The sequence below is a fragment of the Drosophila gunungcola genome, assembly GCF_025200985.1.
Source record: "Drosophila gunungcola strain Sukarami chromosome 3L unlocalized genomic scaffold, Dgunungcola_SK_2 000031F, whole genome shotgun sequence".
Taxonomy (NCBI): Eukaryota; Metazoa; Arthropoda; class Insecta; order Diptera; family Drosophilidae; genus Drosophila; species Drosophila gunungcola.
The window spans coordinates 604,990-623,859 of NW_026453183.1; the positions used below are offsets into that span (position 1 = coordinate 604,990).

General features: G+C 34.7%; 1 long non-coding RNA gene across 1 annotated transcript; it reads left to right on the plus strand.

Annotated features, from left to right (window-relative positions):
- The first annotated feature begins 16,083 nt into the window (after positions 1-16,083).
- LOC128260249 (uncharacterized) lies at positions 16,084-17,641 on the plus strand. Its single transcript, XR_008268118.1, has 3 exons — positions 16,084-17,191; positions 17,239-17,440; positions 17,506-17,641. It is a non-coding gene; the product is annotated as an uncharacterized LOC128260249 (long non-coding RNA).
- The last annotated feature ends 1,229 nt before the right edge of the window (positions 17,642-18,870 follow it).

The following is an 18,870-nucleotide window of genomic DNA, read 5'->3' on the forward strand; positions in this document are numbered from 1 at the left end:
TTATTTAAGCCGCATGCATTCTTAACCCAAATAATGATCTTTCTTGACTATACAATTTTTAATAGTTGATTCGAGTATAATTCGTCCTTCAATTAAGTGCAGGTTATACTTGATTTAAAAAGAATTAAAACTTAACTTAAGCAGAATTCAATTTTAATTTATGTACTATTTACTATTAATCATCGACCAAAAATTTTTTAAATAAAGAATTATGGTTTAAGAATGAAACGTTCTTAAAAACATAATTAATGACAAAAATAAGAACTTTCCTAACTTGACTCACTTTCATGAGCGTTTATACTTAAAACAAGAACAAAACTCTTTGTTTTTTTTCTTAGTGTACCGGTATTTGAATTGGAATGCTTGAGAAGAGTAAATAGCCAAGGTCGGGGATGGTTGGGTTCGGTCTGGGTTGATTATTTGAAATTGGTGAGTGTGGCCGGTGGTGAATAATATAAGCAACATCATTGTACAGAAGGTTCCTGTGGAAGTTTAACGGCATTAGTTATCTTTTATTTCCTAAATTGTGTTTTATAGTATTGGGTTTCCCTATTTCGATTGATAATTTTGTAATGGACTACGTATATTTTTTCTACATTTTTATTTGCTTTAAATGGATTTTCTAATTTTCCGTTTTGAATTGAATCTTTTCTGTATCTGGTGTCAATGTTAAATTCGTCAATTAATTTATCTATTTTCCCCTCTTTAATATAGAATATTTGAGCAGGTGTTTGTCCAGTGGTTTCATGTTTAATTTTATGGCTGTATGTGTAAAGGATTATTTCTATCTTGCTTAGTTTTACTTCTTCATCATCGGATGAATTGATTCTACGGATTTTTTCATTTACGTCTTTCGACGTCTGCTACACCGTTTTTTGCAGTATTGAGTTGTAACTCAATTCCTTCTGCTTCAAGCCACCGTTTTAGGCCCAAGCTGTAGAAAGCTCCGTCTCAGTCTGCCATTAGTAATTTGGGTATACCTAATTGATTAAAAATGCGCATCCAGTCCTTTGTTTTAATTTGTTCAAGTGTAGGGAATTTAGAATAAATGTCAACTGCAACTGATGTAATGTTTTTTCACAGATGAATAAAAAAAACTACACCCATAGAAATTTCTTCTTAAAATACAGTAAAATCACCTTTGAATTTTCGCCAAAGGTTAGTCGCCTTCATTTGAAGAAAATTTCTTTCTTAAATTAATGGTGATTCCTTTATTCAAACAAGAAATGCAGCTCTTAAACCAAGAAATAAAATTTCTTATTTCTTAAGTCTACTTAAAATATTTCTTAAAACAAGAAAAAATATTTGTTAAAGCAAAACGTGTATTTCTTAAAAATAAGATAATTTCTCAGAGTTCTGCCAGAGGAAGCGTCGCGACACGAACAGTATTTGTATGAAACCTCAGTCGGCGAAATACACAAATTGACAAGTTTCGCCGTGCAAACTACTCACTCAAATGAAGCGCGGTCGTCGGCGGGAATCGAACCCAAGACTTCCGCGCGGGAGTTGGACATTGTAACACTAGGCTATGTTCGCGCTCAAAGAATGAACGTTACAGGCAAAGACTGTTTCGTCAGCTTGGACGAGTCAAGTTAAAAAAAAAATACAAAACAATCATACAATTTCAGAGATGGTTTAGAATCTCATACTATCTATTCAGAAATTGTTTAGGTATTATGTATTTTTGTGTTTTTTGTTTTTTATTCTTCCACTTTTTGTTGGACATCCGAATTGGATTTATAAGTTGAAGGGTTTAAAATGTGTTGCGTAATTATTAATCGAGAACTGAATTATAAAATGTAATTTATTTTTCTCACAAAGATCTATTTTTCGGATACTTTTTGTATGCGCCAGAAAAGTGTTTTTTATATTAATTGAGTCGAACTAATGTCCTTACTAAGGACAACGCTAAGCGAAATAAGTAAACGAAGAATTAGTTTCACGTCTTTATTGGATTGATCTTAGCTTAAGATTAAACTCTTGTAACAAAAATCTTACTTGTGCTGCCCGCTTGGGATATTGATTTTATACAATAATTTTAGAGTAAGAGTGTGGGGCACTTAGTGATTGCGAGAACTGATTATGTTATTGGAGAGCGGCGTCGTCTTTTCCGGATCATCGTGCAACTATACAAGGTGCCCCCGTCAGCTGCGCCAAAGACGATAACTTTCAGAGACAAGCGCTAGAAAGAGATAGCAACCGTTTTCTTTTGCAAGTTTGACAAACGACATTCCTTTCTTTATATGGGTTTCTGTGCTCTGTAAGTGTTGCGTAAAGCCTAACGGAAGTCTGTTATGTGCAGTCTCGGCGTGAAATGGTGCGAGTAAAAGAGACGGTCATATAGTATATGTGCAAAGTATGTAATCAAGAGGATGTTGGCCCATTTTGGCTGTATATAAAATGGAGTTCTGATTGATAGATCAGAACAGTCTCGATCGAGATGCGGCACGGCTCGGAACTCCGCGGAATTCATTCAGGAAGTCGATGCTCCGTCATCAGAAGTGGGATCGCCTACACCCCAAATTGAGTCCAATGATCGCGTTTGTGCACTTCTAGAAATGCAACACCGAAACATGATGGAAGTGATAAAAGCAGTGAAAAGTGCAGAACCACAAAGAAGTGAAAACAATCGAGTGACAAAGTTCAACCCCGATACCGCAGGGGCAAGTGCAGCTGCTTGGTGCTCTACAGTGGACCTGATAGTGTCAGAAAAACCTATGAATGGAAGCGCACTGATCATTACACTGAGTAAATCTCTGGAAGGTAGCGCTTCCAATTGGTTATCCCAAGTTAGTTATTCTGGAATGACCTGGAACCAGTTCAAAGAACCCTTCTGCAACAATTCGAAGGCAACGAAAGGTTGCAACGTACAGTCTTTACAAAAGAGATGAAATTACGAGCAGAGTTGCAGAACGAGTTGAAGGCATTCGCATTCGTCAATAATGGAAATTAAATCGCTTCGGAGAATCCAGTGGGCAAAAAGCCGCGCTTGGCAACACCCCTTAAATGTCACTTCTGCGGGAAAATCGGCCATAAGATCGTCGACTGCCACGCGAGGAAAAGCAGCTCGAAAAGCCAACACGGATCCCATAAAATTTCCAGCCGACCGATGGGCGATAAGAGGGGAACCATTACATGCTACCGGTGTGGGAATACAGGACACATCACATCGGCTTGCCCAGGACGTCTATCATCACAAATCCAGGGCAAATCAGAATAAAAACGTATTAACTTGTGTAACGTATCTGGACCAATAAGCACTTTGACATCATCCGGTGAGTCGTATCCATTGTGCTTCGAATCCGGAGCAGTGTGCTCCCTCGTAAAAGAATCGGTATCCCAACACCTGTCCGGTACACGAAGCAATAATGTTGTTAGCTTAAGAGGTATAGGAAATAACACGGTAACTAGTACGTTAAAAATATTATCCAATGTCATGATTAGCGAGTACACGCTTGAAGTTATTCTGTTTGTCATGGACTTGGCGTGTCAATAACAATCGATAAATTTAAACTGTTTAAAACTGTATCTATAAATACCTGTTCTGCTTTGAGTAATAGTTGTTATTTTTCCAAGATCAATACTGGTTTGGATGGTGTAAATAAGCCAAGCTTGTTGTGTATTTTGAATGAATTCTCGGACGCATTTATAAATGGATTCTTTAAAAGTCGAGTGACAACCACCGAGTTTCATATTCCATTAATTAATCTAAATAAGACGGTCCGAAGGACTTAGTATCGAGGAAAAAGAAAAAGTGAGAAAAAGAATAAAAGAATTATTACAAGCTAATATCATCCGTTCTAGCTCTTCTCCATTTGCTAGTCCAATGCTTCTGGTAAAAAAGAAAGAAGGATCTGACCGACTCTGTGTAGATTACCGCGAGTTAAATTCGAATACGGTGGCAGAAAAGATTTTTAGATTAGCGGATCTTAATAACCTCTAGTACACAACATGAAGCAATTGAACAATTTTAGAACTGTTCTGAGCCTATTATCTCAAGCTGGTTTTACATTTAATATCGCGAAAAGCCGTGTTTAACGCTATGAAACATCTTCGACACTATTAACACGGTCGGCATTTTGTTGTATTTACGGATTGTAATTCTCTGCAAGCTACGCGAAATAAAATAAGCCTTACACCAAGATTACAACGTTGGTTGGCCTGTTTGCAGATGTTCGATTTTGATATAAAATATGTACCTGGTGCAAAAATGGCCGACGTAGATTTTTTGTCACGCAATCCGTTGTTACCGAAGGTAACTACTAATTTGTATCCCAGTCCTAAAAACAAATGTGTTTCGTTGGCCGAAATATCCGACAATTGGATGCTTGCTGAGCAGCAACGAGATGAAGAAACTTTATCCATTATTTCAAGAATTCAAAATGAAGAACTCTGGGAAGATTTGGCCGAAACGTATGAATTGCGTTCAAAAATACTTTTCCGCAAAATTCAAAGAAATGGTAGGACACGTCGCCTTCCAGTAGTATTCAGATCATTTAGGTGGTCGGTAGTAAACCACGTCCATGAGGCAAAAGTTCATCTCGGGTGGGAAAAGACATTGGAAAAGATGTATGAGTTCTACTAAATATGTCCGAAAATTCGTAAATAATTGTAACACCTGTAAATCGACCAAACCACCCTCAGGTAAGTTACCAATTGAACTGCACCCTAGGAAAATTAAGTGGCAAAACGAGTATATTATAGTCCAAATTGACGCCTTTACTAAATTTGTTTATTTACACCATACCATAAATATTACCAGTGAAAGTTGTGTCGAAGCAGTGAAATCGCCATTATCTATGTAGAATTTTCTAGAAACTAACCACAAAAAAACGTGCAATACCGGAACGAGCGTGTGGTAGCGAGCGTGGCGAGCAGCCGAAAAGAACAGAAACCTAGTCTTTTCTGTTCTTTTCGGCTGCTCGCCGATGAAAAATGCAAAGCCAATGATAGTCGAGAGTTGATTATCGATTATTGTAAAATAATCGATAATCAATCGAGAATGTTATCGATTTTTGTAGGCTTAAATAATCGTTTGTATGAACTCTTGTGATATTATTTTGGTATATTTAAGTACTGATGATGAATTTTCTCGAATTGAAAAAATTTATTTTCATAAAAAATGTAACTCTTAACCTATAAATTCAACAGAATTTTCGAGGATTGAATAAAGTCAGTCGAATACGATTTTCAACTACGATTAATCGAGTTATTTCTGCCTTTCAAAAAAGTTGACTCATTAATCGAAATTCGAATTCTTATTTTCATTTCCAATCCCTCATAAACTACAAGGAGAATCAAATAAAATCAACACCGATATGGTGGCCATTTTTCTCTACGTCTGGATGTCACGTGACTGGCTCTCGAGTAAGTCACGTGACCAGTATAAGTCATCATTTCCAACAAAGTTGGCAGTCTTATCCAATTCAAAGGATATAAAAACCAATCGGAGGTATCATTTTTAAATTGCTAAAAGAACCGTCACCGTTATTTGATCTTTCATTTTAAATAGATATAACATCCAATTTTTTCTCACCCAATAAAACTTGGATGCTCTTTCTAACCATTTTTCGGCGTGCATTTCTATAAAGTTTCTTTTTTAACTTTTTTCTCTTAACAGCCAACAACTGTTCATGACGATGGAGTAAAGAGAGATGAACAGGGTGAAGTGAAGGAAGACCTGGAGTGGTTAAGACGATGCCTCGAACCCGAGGTTGAGGCTACTGAGCGGTGGAGTATCGCTCCGATTATCGCCTCCATTCCTTAAGAGTTACTCCTACTAGAAAAAAGGGGATTCGTCGTCAAATTAATAATTGAACTAATTGATTATCTTTTTCATAAACGTAAATCAAAAATATTAAAATAATAAAAAACTTATTGAAAAATTTTTTAAGCAATTAAAATAGATATAATATCACTGGTAGATGGTTTTATGAACCAACTAAATAGCAACCATATACACAAAAGTTGGATCAAGCAAACAAGCGCTTGTTTTGTCGCACTCTCTCAGTTGGTGAATATATCCAATTCCTGTGGATCCAAGAAAACTAGATAATCCAACCAACAAATTGGATCGCTCCCCAGCACCTATTTAAAATAGTCGTATTATCCAATACACAGGTGTATATTTCCAACTATTTTCCTGCGTGTACGTATTAAAATCACTGACTAAAAAACGAACGTATACAGTTTGTCAACTAATTCTTTGAAAAATAAAAAATGTCAGTAAAATTATTGTTGATGTTTAATATTTTAACAAAAATAAGATTTAATTCATTTTTTCATTTATATTATTGTAAGGGTGATTCTTAACTACATTTATGGATTAAAAAAATATAAATTTTAGCACAAAACACAGAAAAAAATATCAAAAACAAAAGAATAGCAAATTTTCTCCTGTCAATTTATTCGTTGCAAAATGCAAACACAAGCTAAAGAGAGACACAAAACCAAGCGTCTTGGACATGTGCACAATTGACTGCAATTTGCATTATTAACAATGCCTTGCAAAGTGTTGATGAAAATTTAATTCTACTAGTTTACTTTAATTATTATAAGGGTAAACCGTCAAAGGAGTTAGCAAAAATGTTTAATAATCAAATTAAGGACAATATACAACAGTAGTTAATCTGGCAGAAAAGGAAAATCGACTTCATCTGAACAATTCTGGAGTCAGACCAAAAAAACTCACCAGACGTGATCAATCAAAAATGTTTAAAAAGATTGGCGAAAATCCGCAAACTGCACTCAGGCAGTTGGCTTTGGAGTTAAAAAATGATTGCAATGAAACTGTGAGCCACGAGACTGTAAGAAAAGTTCTCAATACTCACAAGTACTCATCACACGTAGCGAGAAGGAAGCCAATGCTCTCTGCGCTAAACATCGAAAGGCGGCTCAACTTTTCTATTGCCCATGCTAACTAGCCGGTGGAGTACTGGAACGACGTTATCTTTTGTGATGAAACTAAGATAATGTTATATTATCATGATGGGCCCAGCAAAGTTTGGAGAAAGCCGAAAACAGCCTTTAAACAAAAAATATATAAATAAGTTTGGCAAACTATCTGTAATGGTTTAGGGATGTATATTATCCAAAGGTGTTGTAGAGCTTCGAATTTTTAATGACCTAATGACCAAAGAGTTTTATTTGCTGTATAACTGCAGCAAAGTGATCGACACTCCAGCTCAGAGTCCTGCCCTTAACCCCCGCGAAAATTTGTGGGCCTTGTTAAAGAAGAAGGTGGCTAAACGGGGACCAACCAATAAAAAAGCTTTAATACAAGCAATCCAAGAAGAATGGAAGAAAATATCTGAGTACCATGACCTAAATGTCCTTGTACAGTCCATGTCTCGTCGCCTAAATGCAGTATTAGATGCCAAAGGACACCACACGAAAGATTAGAACATACATTGTTACATTTTTTAACTTTTGGTTACGAATTTAATCAATGTTTGCATTTTGCAAAGAATTAATTTTGTTTTTGGTATTCTGTGTTTAATGCTGAAATATATAAATATTGTAATTCATAATTATAGTTAAGAATCACCCTTATAATATTATAAAATAAGTACTGAAATAATTCGTTTTATTTCTAAAAAATATTATTCTTGAAAATTGATATTATTAACTTTTTTCATTTTGCAAAGAATTAGTTGACAAACTTTAAATACGCGCACGAGGCTTTAAGAAAACTGCCTATTGAAGAGATTCCCAGAGAGTTAGATGTGTGTAATGAGAGAATAGAAAATGAAGATAGCTTATTGGTGGATTTAATGAAGCAAGTGCCGTTGAAGGCGACGTCGAGAATCAGTTAGAGGATTCTAACTAAGATGTGGCATTGATGAACTTCAATGCGAAATTCTATACAATCATACTCTTAGATCAACTCTAGCCACTAGATTTCCCTAGGTACATGGCTATTGTGAGTCGCCTAATTAGTGGTGTGTTTGTTTTAGATGTTATTAAAATCTTTAGAAATCGATTTCTAGTAAAGGCTCTTCGCAAATGAATAATCTAATTAACTTGTTACTGTTGGAAAAAGTAACTGACGAGCGACGTATTAATACGTTTTATTATTAACCCTTGCAGAGGGTATTATAATTTCAGTCAGAAGTTTGCAACGCAGTGAAGAGACATCTCCGACCCTATAAAGTATATATATTCTTGATCAGCATCACTAGGCGAGTCGATCTAGCCATGTACCGTCTGTCCGTCCGTATGTCCGTCTGTCCGTCCGTTTCTACGCAAACTAGTCTCTCAGTTTTAAAGCTGAATGAAACTTTCCCAAAAGTTGTATTTCTATTGCAGGTAGTATATAAGTCGGAACGAGCCAGATCGGACGACTGTAGCATATAGCTCCCATAAGAACAATCGAAAAAATAAATTTTAAAAAAATTATAACTTTGCTGTTTTTTAATTTTTTTTATTTCTTCGACAGATAGTAATGGTTAAATATTTCAGAATAACGTTTTAAATTTCATCAAAATCGGACGACTATATCATATAGCTCCCATTGGAACAATCGGAAAAATAAATAAAAAAAAGTTATAACTTACTTATTTTTATTTTTTTTTTAGTTCTTCGAGATATAGTAATGGTTAAATATTTCAGAATTACGGTTTAAGTTTCATCAAATCGGACGATTATATCATACAGCTCCCATAGGAACAATCGGAAAAATAAATAGAAAAAAATTATAACTTTACTGTTTTTTAATTTTTTTAGTTCTTCGAGATATAGTAATGGTTAAATATTTCAGAATTACGGTTTAAGTTTCATCAAAATCGGCCATATCATATAGCTTCCATAGGAACAATCAGAAAAAAAATACAAAAAAAATTATAACTTTGCTGTTTTATTTAATTTTTTTTTAGTTGTTCGACATAAAGTATTTTAGAATTGCAGTTTATTTCATCAAAACCGGACGACTATATCATATAGCTCCCATAGAAATAATAAAATATATAAAATAACTCTAATAGTTGAGCTGCAAATCATCATAGCTTCAATGTTTTTAAACATAAACGCAAGTAAATCATAATTTTAAAGTTTTCCAAAATTATTTAATTCTTGCAATAGCTGCAAGGGTACATGAACTTTGGCTTGTCTGCTTTCCTTCTTGTTTTTATGATCGTTTCATATTGTGCGGTACCTTCTTATTACTCTTATTATTTTCCTTAAAATTTGTAACACACGAGGACATGTGAATATCAGGATGGCCTTGTCGGATCTTTAGTTTTGTTTTTGTGGTATTACGCTATTAAAATAAAAACTTCTGGGTTTCTGCATAGAGTAAGAAATAATTCTTACTCTATGTCTATGCAAATGGTGCCTCTATACATTTCTTACTCTATGATTGAAACTTGTACCAACCATCTAGAAAAATGTTATAAATACATAGAAACAATCAGGGCAAAAATGAAAAAAAAAAAAATATAATTTTTTTTGTTTTTTACATTTTTTTTTAGTTCTTTAAGATTGAGTAATAGTTTAATATTCCCGACTTTTGGTTTTAATATTATTGAAATCGGACAACTATATCATTGATACGACACAGAAAAAAAAAGTGATTCGCTTCTGCAAGAGTTGCTGAAAAAGAAATTAGGTAAGGTTGCGTTTTGCGATGGAACAAGTGCATCTGCAGGTGCTTGCAGTTGAAGTAAAAATGTTTATAATCTTTAAATAATAATTAATAACGGGGTGTAAATATCGTGTGGGGGCAACCAGAAGTATTTTTTCATATATAACCTGAGAGACTTCAGTTAAAATCTGGATACTATAGATTATAGCTGCCATAGGAACAATCAGTGTAAATCTAGTTTTTGCCAGAAAAACTATTTAGCCTTAACATAATAATGACAGAAATGATACATGCATTTACCAAAAACGACCATGAAATAAATAAATTTTTTTGATTATATTTGTTTACCCTTTTATATTTACATGTATGTGTAGTAACAATTCGACAAACATACATAAATCAATAGCTGATTTTAGTAGCTTGGACTTTGGTTTGCATGGAAGTTTTCTTTGACTAGCATTAAAAGGATCAGAAGAAAAGCAATCTGTTCAATAAATCAGTATTCGTCAGGACCCTTGAAATTTTCCGCGTAAATAATTTAATGTCTTTATTTTATGGACCGATGCAGGTAGGTAGTACCACGGATATTTAAATTTTTGCTGTTTCTAAAGCGTACTATTCGAATTTGGCAGGAATTTTTTTTTGTTGATCATCTTATGATCAAGTTCTTTTCAACACATGTTATAAAAGCAGATGATTATAATCATCATCATTAAAATCAAGATGATTAAAAATTGCCCTGGCAGCATTACCATCGTTAGACATTCCGCTTCCGCCTGCCGTAGCCTTATCGACAATTAGCCCATTTTTGCTCGGAGCTCTGATTGAATACATTTTTTTCCTATTAAAAATATATTTTTTACAGAATCAGTATCTATATTATATATAACTTCTTTTTGAAGCTGCAATATACGAGTTGCTGTAGTATCCAGTAAATTTTGAAGTTCAACTTCAGCGTGGAATTCGTTAACTGTGTTGTTATCGGGGCATTTGGTTTTGGCCATCAGTATTTTATCGTAACAAGGTTGTAAATTATAACCGATTTTTAAATTTACACATGAGCGTATTAATAAATACTGATGTTTTGTTAAATTTGCTTCTACAAAAAGAGATAACACTTCTTCAATATCAACTTGGGAGCAAACATTTTTCGATTGTAGGTATATTTGATGAGCGCATATCAGTAGCAGCAGACTCATTGTGTATTGCAACCTAGCCTATTCTTCGACGTTTGGTCGTATTGGAACACTCAGCAAAATTTTTTTTGGACGACCACGAGCCAATGCTAAGGGTTCTTGTTGCGCCTTGCATTGTTTCGCAGCTATGGTGCCGTTTATTGCCAGCTAATCAGAATAATTTCTTAAACGGATAATCGGGCACGCTTGCACTTTTTAGCATTGCATTAAGACATTTATCGAATTTTTCCTAAAGCATGTATAATAATGAATAGATTAGCCGACTTTTCTTTATTAGAACCAGCTTCTCCACACCAAATCTCAAAAGCACGCAATCGTGAGAATTGGCACTCATAAGTGGCTCCTAAGGAAATAATAAGCTATTATTTTAAAGATAAGTATATAAGCACAAAACATAACACACAAATAACAACAAACATTAATACAAACCAACAAACTGTAACGAATCACGAATAATTCCGAGTTCAGGAGATATGGTGATATATGGAACTGAGCGCACGCGAGCGTTGGTCCGGCTGCTGCTTGTCGGTAATGAGGGGGTGGTGGTCTTGCTTCAGATTCCATAGATGCCTTTTATGATCCTAATACTTATTTTCGCGTGAAAGACAAGCTTACTAGAACCGGAAGTAGAGAACTCATACAAAAATAGTGGAGATGGACATTGGTTTCTCTTAGTCTAAATAAAGTCTCAGTTCACCTCCGATGACTGAGGAGGTCTTCTGCCCGCCCTACCTATGGCCATCATACCCTTTCATTTACTCAATTATTGATGACCCCTTATTAGGCCTAGATACCCTACTCTATGGAGGCTTCATACTAGCTGCGACAAAAATATTGGTGTTTAAAATATTATAAACATATTTATTACAACTAAGACGAAATGATACTCCTAAAAATAGACATACAAATTATGGTGAATAAATAAATAAATTTTGGAATCGACATGTATGAACGTATATAACGGTAATTATAAATAAAATAAAATTAATGGTAAATCATAATACATTGAAATTTATCTTGGGAAAATTAGTTGCTTAAGGCAGAGTACTCGAATGACGTAGTGCGTGAGGATAGGAATACTTTAAAACGGCGATTGGTTTGCGTTCGCGCAAACCATTATAAATGCATTAAATTTCTTTTGGTTATTTTGCTTTTGTTTACATTTTTTTTCAAAGGTCATAGCGAACGGTAGCGTATGATTTATTTTCTTTACTTTTTGTAACCGAATTGCTAAGAGTTTTGCTTCGAATAAATAACTATACGCAATGTAGGAACCTTCATATAATAATAAAAGTAATAATGCTCTCTTGAGCTCATCACTCACCAATTTTTTTAAACATCCATCGATAAAAGCGCTTTCGGCGACGGTAGTCTGCTGTTTGGGAGGAACCAGAAATTTTATCAATAAAATTGAATTAATAATGCTCTCTTGAGCTCATCACTCACCAATTTTTTTTAAACATCCATCGATGAAAGCGCTTTCGGCGACGGTAGTCTGCTGTTTGGGAGGAACCAGAAATTTTATTTATTTAAACATTACCCGATGCCGCTAAAGGAACGCTCGTACTTTTTTTTTGGGTTTTTTTTTTCTTTTGTTAACACAAGCCTAATTCATTTTTCTTTTTAAGCTATCAATAGAAACAACACCAAGATAGCCACACATTCCATATTTTTTTCACTCACTAAATCACTCACTCCATTTGTGTACCGAAAATTATTCGAATAAAAAAAAACTTAGACTAAATGAATTTTAATAATTTCTGCACATTACTGCAGCTTTTTGCTGCTTAAGATTTTAGTTGGGCTGAAGATCAAAAATTTACAATTAATATGCCTTTTCCTTAGCACGACGAAACTTTCAACGCCACCGACGACTTCTGCGAAACGCTTGCTCTCCCGCCGGACACTGACTTGACCGCTGATTTCTTTTGTGTTTCTACCGGCCGTCCGTCCGTGGACTCCTTTTCCTTTTTGGAGCGGCGACCTCTGGTGGCTTTTGCGCTGTGGTGGCTTCACAGCACTGCAAAAAAAAAAAACTGGTGTCTGCTTCTGATTTCACGGGTTGCGTCTTTGGACTTGGGGCGGCACCTTTTGGCCAACACCTATGCAACAAGATGAGCCCCCTTAGAAAATCTAAAAGACCTCATTCGCTTATCACTCACCCCTGAAGTTGGCCGGAATCCCGCTGGGATCTTCCTTCTGGGCTTCTTTGCCGTGATACCTGTGCGGCTGTTGGTAGCCGCCTCTGCGTATTGAGCACTTTCACTTATTAATTGATTTCAAACACCACTTTTGACTTAACCGACCACTTTGGATGCCCAATAAGGAATGGCGGCTAGTGACGCCGCAATAAAGGCGGCAACCTATCTCTCCACCTAACTGGAGAAATTCTCTCACTCAGGGAAAGTATGACATTTCGCCCTGTTACCCCGATTGATCTAACCTTGTCAGGCCACCAATTCTCCCCACCGTGATCTAGATGGCGCCACCGATTTTTTTTTTACTTTTTATCTAGGTGGCGTTGGACCATCTGCAGCTGCACCAAGCGCTACAAAACGGCAACAAACTACAACACCCAGCAGAAGCAAGTCTTTTTTTAAAAATTGAGGTTAGGTTACCTTATCGTATAATCGCAAGCCGCACGGCATACGGCACTTGAATATTATACTAAAAGATTTGTTTGTCCCCAAGAATGCCATCACAACTAACACTCTAACCAAACACAGAAAAGACATACCAAGAAAGCTCGCAGTTTTGTACTAACTACAATATTGATTTACATAAAACACAACAGATACTACATATACTTCTTTTTGTAAAAAAGAAGTTAATACCTTTATTTAAATTATTAGGCATTTCCATTACAATTGTATTTTATAATGGAACCAACCACTATGCGCCGCTTATTCCTGGAAAAATTCTATGAAACTTTTGAACAAACAAACAAACGTACATACATATGTATGCACAAAATTCGTTTCACACTTAGATATCCTCAAAATGCAAGTCCGATGGTGTCGATCTTTCTTAAATATATTCATGCATGAACGCGTATAGTCTCTAAGCGTTTTACTAGCTTTTACCCAGCAAGCAAAGGTAGGAGCGCTCTTAATTGTGTGTCTGCAAAGAGCCTCGTTTCAGAGTGTTTTCTGAGTCGGCACATAAATAAGAGCGTTTTCTAAGCACATTTGGTGCTCTCTAAGCTAAACTCATTAAACGCTCTTATGTCTGAGCATATTCTGAACGATGGTAAGTAAAATCAAAGTAAAAATCGCGATTAAAATAACGGAATTCAGATTCTAGCGATAAGAAAGATGATTTAAAATGCACAAAATTACGGACGTGTGTAAACTTTATTTTAAATTTGATAAATTATAAATTATGAGTGTGCAAAGATCAAGTCGTAATGAATGTAAGAAAATATTAAGTGCCCTGAAGATCAGTAATCTACGTTGCTGTGAGTCTCTGCCACCGGAGCACGGCGAAGTGAATAAACCAACGTTGGATTCAGGGCCTTATTTGGAGCAAAACCATATTGGAAACGATGGATATTTAATTGATGAAAATAACCTTTTTGAAGACTCCGAAGAGCATAAGATCAAGTCCTGCGCGAGGAATTGTCAAACTGGGCAGTTGCATTCAATATATCGTGCTCTGCTTTAAATGAGCTTCTGCACATCCTGCGCCGTATTTCACCTGATTTGAACTTTGAAGAGAACACCTAAAGATGAATATTGTGTCTCTATGGATGGCGGCGAGTATATATGTACATTATGGAATCGCTGATTGCCTGACAGATTTTTTTGAAAAATATACTTTTAAACAAAAGGCAATATTATCAATATAAATATTGATGGCCTGCCACTATTTAAAAGCTCTAATATTCAGGCATGGCTGATATTAATAAATATTTATAAAACTTCCCCTGTATTGTTAGCTGGCGTTTTTTGTGGAGACAGCAAACCGAAAGATGTTAACGAATATCTTAAGTTATTTATTTCTGAGTTCGTTCTCTTTTTATACCCTTGCAGAGGGTATTATAATTTCAGTCAGAAGTTTGCAACGCAGTGAAGGAGACGTTTCCGACCCTATAAAGTATATATATTCTTGATCAGCATCACTAGGAGAGTCGATCTAGCCATGTCCGTCTGTCCGTCTGTCCGTCTGTCCGTCTGTCCGTCTGTCCGTCTGTCCGTCCGTTTATATGCAAACTAGTCTCTCAGTTTTAAAGCTATCTGCATGAAACTTTCCCAAAAGTTGTCTTTCTATTGCAGGTAGTATATAAGTCGGAACGAGCCGGATCGGACGACTATAGCATATAGCTCCCATAGGAACAATCGGAAAAATAAATGAAAAAAATTATAACTTTGCTGTTTTTTAATTTTTTGTTTAGTTCTTCGACATATAGTAATGGTAAAATATTTCCGATTTACGGTTTAAATTTCATCAAAATCGGACGACTATAGCATATAGCTCCCATAGGAACAATCGGAAAAAATAAATGAAAAAAAATTATAACTTTGCTGTTTTTTAATTTTTTGTTTAGTTCTTCGAGATATAGTAATGGTTTAATATTTCAGAATTACGGTTTCAATTTCATCAAAATCGGACGACTATAGCATAACAATCGGAAAAATAAATGAAAAAAATTATAACTTTTCTGTTTTTTAATTTTTTGTTTAGTTCTTCGACATATAGCAATGTTTAATTATTTCAGAATTATGGTATAAATTTTATCAAAATCGGACGTCTATAGCATATAGCTCCCATAGAAATAATAAAAATATATAAAATAACTATCTAATAATTGAGCTGCAAATAATCATAGTTTCAATGTTTTTTTTTAGCACATACTCAAGTAAATCATAATTTAAATGTTTTCAAAAGTATTTAATTAATGCAATAGCTGCAAGGGTATATGAACTTCGGCTTGCCGAAGTTTGCTTTCCTTCTTGTTTCCACTGGTTTTTTGTATAAATCGAATCATATTAATATAAAAGTTAGAGCCTTTATTTGCGACTCGCCTGCAAGAGCTTTTTTCTTTAAAAGTCACAGCGCCTATTTTGGTTGCCTCAAGTGCCATCAACGAGGTGAGAACTTTGAAAGAAGAATAATATACAAACTGCAAGACAGTTTACCAAGAACAGACGATCAATTTAGGAATAGAGCACAGGTCAAGCATCACAATATTCTTTCTCCAATTAAAGTTGAAGAGCTTCCATTAGATATAGAGCGTCAATTCCCATTTGATTAAATGCATACAGTTCGCTTAGGAGTTATGAAAAGTATGAAAGGATGAATTAAAATAAGAGGAAAGGATTACTCCCTATCAAGAGAAACAATTAATTATTTAAACAACAAGTTTATGTCTTTAAAGGCAGATATTTGTAAGGAGTTTGCCAAAAAAAACCGAGGAGTGTTTTTGATATGGATAGGTGGAAAGCCGTTGAATTTAGGCAATTCCTACTGTATACAGGTCCAGTAGTTTTGAGAGGAGTTTTAACAGAAAGCAGATATGAACACTTTATTCAACTTAGCGTTGCAATTAGAATTCTCCTAAGTAACAAATATTGCTTGACTAAAATAAGTAAGTTACCAGAGCTTTATGACGAAACATTTCTGAAATATAATTTGTATTGCCTGTCGCATTTGGCAGAAGAATGTATATATTTTACCAAGATAATCTGCATTCCATTAGTGCTTTTAAATATGAAAGTTATTTATACAAAGTAAAGCAAATGGTAAGAAAATGATCTCAAGTTGCTACGCAAATATATAATCGCCTTGTTGAGCAAAGCATCAGTACAATATCAATTGGAGAGAGCGCTACAAAAATTGTAAAAAGATGTAAATGAGGAAACATTCTGTCAATAAGAAATAAATACATATATATGTCCATAAATGCTCCAGACCATATTTACATTGTGGATTCCAGAGTTAATAAAATTGATCGATTTTTTGAAGAAAACAATGAAGTGATTATGAAATCAAATGAAATTTTATTTAACGAAGATCTGTTCAATTTGCCTTTAAAATCAAGCCTTTTAGGCATAAAATATTCGCTAGCCCTTCTTCTTAACGACATACCGACAGTTCATAAAGTAACAGACGTTATTTCGTCTCCAGCTTGTATAGCTGTCATTCCCATCATACACAATGAATAACTTTACCAAGCAATTTTTAAACGGAAACGAAACGGAATCAGAGGAAACGACAACTTCGACAAATACAGTCGATATGTCAAACGTTTCCTACACCAAAGTTTCCTTAACTTTTAACTTTGAATATCCTCCTACCTCAAGTAAGTATAATTATTAAAAGTTACTTTCAAAGACTATAAAGTAAATTTGTATTCTTTCAGCTATGTTGCAGTTAATTTTCAACCAGATGCAAAAATTGAATAAAAATGTAGAAGGTAGATACTTTGCAATTTACGAACAACACCAAGTTATATTTTTATAGAACTTAGGGAACGCTTAGTTAAATTGGAAGCTGAAAACACAAAGATTCAAACTCGCCTACTAACGGAAGTGATAGCACAACGAAAGCTTGTACAAGGAAATAAGACTCGAATGCTGCTACCACCAAAGCCCATTGATAAATTAGAAGACCTTAAAAATTTGAAGAGGACCTAAACAATTCAGCTGAATTGTGTGAACAACTGGTAAGACTAATTAAAATTGTGGTTAAATTTTCAATAAAATAATACAATCTATTTTTATTTTATAGGAGACAGATATGATAAACTATAACATTTCCGATCCTGCTAAATTTCTGCTCACAATGTGGAAAAAATGTTTACGGATGAAATTGCTACTAAGTATTCGTTGAAGGGGACCAACACCAAAATCTTGTCCTAAGCTTGGGAATTACAACAGCAGTTAAGTAAATATTACATTTTAAAATTTTGTCTTTAATCAATTTTAATATTTTTTATTGAATTCTTTATTTTGTGAGTCTTTTTTAGGTGCTTTCAATCAAATATTTGCTGTCGACGAGAAGCCTGGATTTTGCAAATCCGCCGCCCTTGTTCTAGTTTCCGAAATTAATAGAAACAAAACAAGGGTTGTCATGGTACGAAAAAAAAAATTATTTTTTTGGGAATTATTATAAGCAAGCGCTATTCGATTTGTTTTTATATGGGAAGAAGTGTAAAATATCTAAGTTTAGTTTAAAAGTGTTTTTGTTTTTATTACCCCTTAATTTAATCGTGAAAATTGGCACTTCTAAGGAAATAATAAGCTTTTATTTTAAATAAAAGAATATAAACACAAACTACAATAAACTGCAGAAGCACGTCTTTTTTTAGAAATTGAGGTTAGGTTACCTTTTCTTAAAATTGCAAGCCGTTCGGCAACTTTCGGTACTTGAATTACACATTCTTACATTCTTAAAATGTTTAAGAATATTATACAAAAATATTTGTTTGTGCCAAATAATGTCATCACAACTGAAACTCTAACCAAACACAAAGAAAGACAAACCAAGAAAGCTCAAAATTATGTACTAAATACAATATTGATTTACACAAAATACAACACATACTTAAAATATTTTTTGATGTAAAATGGAAGTCATTACCTTTATTTATAATATTAAGCAATTTCATTGTACTAAAACTTGTTTTTAATAAGCTTAAAACATTTTTTAAGGAGAGCTTCCCTTGCACGTTGCTTACGCTAAAATACCCAATGAATATCATTCTCTCTCTTTCGATGCTATTCTTGAAGATCCATAATCGGAAAAATAAAGCTTCCTGTTGGATATAAGGGGATTGTAAAGGACATTCTCTTCTACATATGCCCGGACCTGGAACAATCGATGTACTTGGGGATCGATTTCTGGAGATCTTTTGCGTTGGCTCCAGCAGTTCTAGGCGACGAAAACAGCGAATCCAGTCACGCTCAAGTAGCTGAAGTCAAGATGTCCCAGATCAGCCACTATGCGGAAGATAGAAGACAAGAAACGGAGGTAGAAGCTTGGGACCTGGGAAAGAATGAAGCTGAGGAGTTGGAAAACGTGAAGAAGGAATTTTTGACTTACGAAGAAGCCGGGCTAGGAACGACTGTAGCAGAACAGCACCAGATCCAGCTG